Raw genomic sequence first — 5,482 nt, forward strand, 5'->3', positions numbered from 1 at the left:
CTGTTGCTGATCAAGCTTTCTTTAGTTTTGACCATTTAGAGGGAGAAGCAAGGGAGGAGATCAAATTTCGCCCTAATTTAGAGCGAGGGGATCCTGCTCGGGTGTTGACCATTTTAAAGGAACTGTATGGCAATGCACAGTCCTATGTCACTCTGCAGCAGGCTTTCTTTTCGAGGAGACAGCGGGAGGGAGAGACTTTGCAGGAGTTTTCCTTAGCGCTAATGGCTCTGATGGAGCAAGTAAAGCAAAGTGCACCTGATGGTATGCGTAACGCAGAGGTGTTGCTCCGAGACCAATTTGTAGAACATGTTGTTGATAGTGCTCTCTGCAGAGAGCTTAAACAATACGTTCGCCGTGTGCCTACTGCCACCTTCGCGGGGAAGCAATTAGATGGGAAAGAGAAAGATTTTCAGGCGTTGTTCGCGACCGTGGCTATTCTCAACCATCGGCATATGGTTTCCAGTGTGGAGTGCACACTAGCCCTAGGTTCGCTCCTGTTGGTACACCCGAGTCCGAGTGCTGTGAGCTAAAGGAACTCCTAAAGCGCCAACAAGAGCAGTTAAATCAGCTCACTGAGACAGTGGTTTCTTTACAGAACCCCCGAAGAAGTGTTCGGCCTTCACGGGCTGGCTCGGTGATTTGATGCCGGTGTCAGCAGCCAGGACACTTTGCTAGGGAGTGCACTGGGGAGCAGGCTTCACGCCGCCCTAGAGCAGGTTCTGATTCAGGCCCTCCTTATGCTGCAGTTGGCAATCATCTTCCCGCTACCCAGTCGGAAAACTAGCGTCCTCTGAGCTCCAGAGTCACAGTTCAGGTGGGGAGTTCACTGGCTCACAGAAAGATAGGATTGGCAGGCTAATTTAATTGTGTCCAAAGATGGATGTGCTGATTAGTGGGGTAACTGTCCCTTGTTTGTTGGATACTGGGTCCATGGTTTCCACCATCACAGAAAGTTTCTTTTTGGCACATTTTGCCCCTTGGGGACAAGAACGCCTTCAGTCATGCCATTGGCTACAGCTTCGGGCTGCCAATGGGCTTGCCATCCCTTACATTGGCTATTTGGAGCTCAGTGTACTCCTGTGTGGCAAGGAAATGCCCTTTTGTGGAATCCTTATAGTGAAGGACCCTCCTGGGGCTACGCCCTCTGTCCCTGGCATCTTAGGAATGAACGTAATCCGCCGCTGTTATCAAGAACTGTTTGGGGCTTTCGGTGGCTCCTTGTTTAATTCTCCTTCTGTGTCACAGGCACCGAGACCAGTTTTGGAGGCCTTACATCAGTGTCACCAGTCTGCAGCCCAAGCCCCAGAGGACCCTGTCGGTACCGTTAAGGTACAGGGCCCGCGGGCCGCGCGGATACCTGGTGGTGTCATGCAACTTGTGGCCACTACCTGTTTTCAGCAGTTGTCAGGTCAGGCTGTGCTTTTTGAGCCTTCTGAGTCCGGGTTGCCAGTTGGGTTGCTGGCCTTTCCTTGTTTGGTCCAGGTGGATAAGGGCGTTGCCTACATCCCAGTCACCAATGTGGGGACAGCAGAAGCTGTTCTCCACCCGTGGACCCGTTTGGGAGTGATAAGCAAAGCTACTGTTGTTAGCCTCCCTGCCGGTGTTAGCGAGGAACACTCTTTTCCCGTTACCGTTTCCTCCCATACAACCAGCAGTCCTGCTCAAGAGATGGTGGATACGATTGACCTGTCTGCTCTCGCTGAGTCAGAGCAACATGAGGTACGGTTACTTTTGCAGAAGTACCGCTCTGTTTTCTCCACTTATGAGGGAGACTTGGACTGCACAAACCTCATTTCGCACGACATACCGCTGCTCGATGACGCACCTGTTCGGCAGAGGTACAGGCGAATTCCTCCTTCTGATTATGAGGCTGTCAGGGCCCATATCAACCAGCTACTGGAGGCCCAGGTAATTAGGGAAAGTAGCAGTCCTTATGTCAGTGCGCCCCAGGGTGGCTGTGGCTACAATGTAGCTTGCCATCACCAGTGTGTGAATGTGTGTGTGAATGGGTGGATGACTGGATATGTAAAGCGCTTTGGGGTCCTTAGGGACTAGTAAAGCGCTATATAAATACAGGCCATTTACCATTTACCATCTTATGGCTCTCCCATCGTGTTGGTCCACAAGAAGGATGGAAGCCTCCGTCTGTGCGTTGACTATCGTTTGCTGAATAGCAAAACGAGGAAGGACGCCTTCCCCTTACCTCGCATCGAGGAAAGTCTGGATGCCCTAGGTGGCGCACGCTGGTTTTCTACCATCAACCTGGCCAGCGGGTACAACCAGGTGCCAGTTTCTGAGTAGGATAAGCCCAAGACCGCTTTTTGCACGCCGTTTGGCCTGTTCGAGTGGAATCGTATGCCATTCGGGCTGTGCAATGCTCCTGGTACCTTCCAGCGCCCAATGCAGAGGATGTTCGGGGATCAGCAGTGCCAGTCATTACTGCTGTACCTAGACAACATCATTGTGTTCTCCTCGTCTGTCTCTCAGCACCTGCAATGGCTAGAGATGGTGATGGCAAGGCTGCAGCAACAGGGGCTCAAGGCTAAGTTGGAAAAGTGTGCCTTTTTCCAGCAGAAGGTTAACTACTTGGGCCATATAATCTCCTGTGAGGGTGTCTCTACTGATCCAGCCAAGGTTGACGCAGTAGCCAAATGGCAGTGTACTCGTTCCGTGTCAGAGTTGCGAGCTTTTTGGGTTTCGCCAGCTATTACCGGCGCTTTGTGGAGGGGTTTGCTGCGTTGGCGGCTCCCCTGCATCAAGTGGTGGCTAAATCGGCTGGCACAAATACAAAGAAGGGCTCGGGACAGAGTTTGAGTGCTATTTGGACCCCTCGGTGTGAGGAGAGCTTTGAGGCCCTGAAAGCAAAGCTTGTATCTGCACCTGTGCTAGCATATGCTGACTTTACGCGCCCATTTATCTTGGAGATTGACGCCAGCCAGAGTGGTTTGGGTGCAGTTCTCTCCCAAGATGTAGAAGGTGTTGTTAGGCCAGTGGCTTATGCTAGTCGAGGTCTTCGGCCACATGAGCGCAATATGGACAATTACAGCTCCATGAAGCTGAAGTTTCTTGCGCTCAAGTGGGCCATGGCCAAGAAGTTCCGGGAGTACCTGCTGGGGCAGAAGTGTGTGGTTTACACCGATAACAATCCACTTAGTTACCTCTCTTCAGCTAAGCTGGGTGCCACTGAGCAGAGGTGGGCCTCCCAGCTGGCGGCATTCAATTTTGAGATCAAGTATCGCTCAGGCCGCAGTAATAGGAATGCTGATGCTCTCTCTCGACAGTATGAGATGAGCTCCAGCTTGGCAGAGGTTGTGTTGCCTGGGACTTGTGTCCCAACTTCACTTCAGCAGGCTCAGTGTCCAGCCGTTTTGCCCTCCGTTACTCAGTTGGAGATTGGCAATGCAAAGGACAGTAAAAACCATGTGGACTGTATCAGTTTCTGTAGTGACCTCATCCAATTTGCCCAACAACTACACTAAAGGGGAGGTTGGAATTTTACATTTCAGACACTTTGATAAGTCTTCACATATCCCGCTCCAAAACTTCTGCACTGGTGGACAGAACCAAAGAGCGTGGATGTAATTGTCTGGTGTATTGTCTTGACAGTGTGAGCAGTTGTTGGAAGATGTAAAGCCCATCTTGAACATCCGATGACCTGTATAGTGCACTCTATGCAGTATTTTGTATTGTATTAATTGCAGACTGGGATTTCATCAATTTAAATCTTTAAATCAATTTAAAAACCCTAACCCTTTCTGCTGAAGTTGCCTAAGAGAACTTATATCATAAACCATCAAAGGAAAAATTCGATACATTCCTTGATATTTGGAAATACGTGAAATCTAAACTAAATAGACTGTAAATTGATATGTTTACTGTAAAGTAACATAAACAAACTGAAGATGTGAACATACACACGGGTTCAATTGTTGTTGTTCAATTACAGTCCATCTGTCCGCCGATGTCGAGCAGTCAGTATAGAGCATCCCCGCCTAAAGCTCGGATTCCTTTACTTATATAGTTTTTAAAAAAGTCTTATTGGCATCAAAACTGCATTTTTAAAGAGTGATCTGCCCAATGGCATAGAAATGACATAAATGTAACCATAAAGACATTTTTAAGTGGCCAAAAAGGACTGAGTTAATGCAGGTACAACCAAAGTCATAAATATACTTAGAACACTGGTAATATTTGTCTTTTATAAAAATATTAGTTCTACAGTACTATACTACAGTCTATAAGTACTTATACCACATAGGTAAACACATTACACATAAAAAAAATATGTGGAAACATTGTTTTGGTGGAGGATGAGTTAACTTCTCTGCTGCCACCTGTTGGATCTTTACTCACACTGCCTCTCACACAGGTAACATTCTTAAATACGTACACATTTTTTATAATAGAGAAGAAGAAAATGAAATTAGATCTGTTAAAACTTTTTAAATGTTAAATTGTGATGAATAATGAGAAAAGAAAACATAACTGAAGGTCTAAGTACACTGTAGAGAAGTAATCTATAGAATTTACCCAATAAATCTGAGGTAACAATTCACATTGACTTTTTTGGGATAGATTTAATTCAATATATTGAATGAAAGCAAACGGAACACGTCTGCTTAGTGTTCCCTCGTCTCAGGTTTCCAGTCCTGTGCAGCTTCCTTGACTGACACTCTGTATACAGGTAACGGGGAGGATATAATATGTTGTTTGGTATATGTTTTGTAATGGCTCTGGTGAGGCCACAACTTGAAACAATTCTATCAGTTTATTTCTGATCCAGAATCTTACACAATGACTGTGATTCATGACATAAATACTTCAGGCAGACCATGGTACATCAAGTATATACATGTGTAGATAAAGACAAAATGCTCTGTTGATCTTTTAGACACAGTTGATGCAACTCTTATCTGATCTAAGATCATTACACAAACAATCTGATTTAACACAAACACTGATTTAACCTCTTTATGGTTGTCCATCCATCCATTCGCTTCCGCTTATCCTTTTCTGGGTCGCGGGGGGCGCTGGAGCCTATCCCAGCTGTCATAGGGCGAGAGGCAGGGTACACCCTGGACAGTTTGCCAGTCTGTCGCAGGGCTAACACACAAGGACAGACAACCATTCACACTCACATTCACACCTAGTGGCAATTTGGATTATCCAATTAACCTATCCCCACAAGCTGCATGTCTTTGGACGGTGGGAGGAAGCCGTAGTACCCGGAGAGAACCCACGCAAACACGGGGAGAACATGCAAACTCCACACAGAAAGACCCCGGCCTGATGGTGGAATTGAACTCAGGACCTTCTTGCTGTGCGGCAACAGTGCTAACCACCGTGCCACCGTGCTGCCCTTTATGGTTGTCGTTTTTACAAAAAGAAAAAAGAAATGAAATCAAAATTTTCCACTGACACCACTTTCAATTAATTCAATTTCACCCTCAATTCACATGTAAATCCTACAATATAAAATACG

The sequence above is a fragment of the Diplotaxodon limnothrissa genome, linkage group LG3 (assembly GCF_057381915.1).
Source record: "Diplotaxodon limnothrissa isolate DT_005_m linkage group LG3, D_limnothrissa_male_GT1.1, whole genome shotgun sequence".
Taxonomy (NCBI): domain Eukaryota; kingdom Metazoa; phylum Chordata; class Actinopteri; order Cichliformes; family Cichlidae; genus Diplotaxodon; species Diplotaxodon limnothrissa.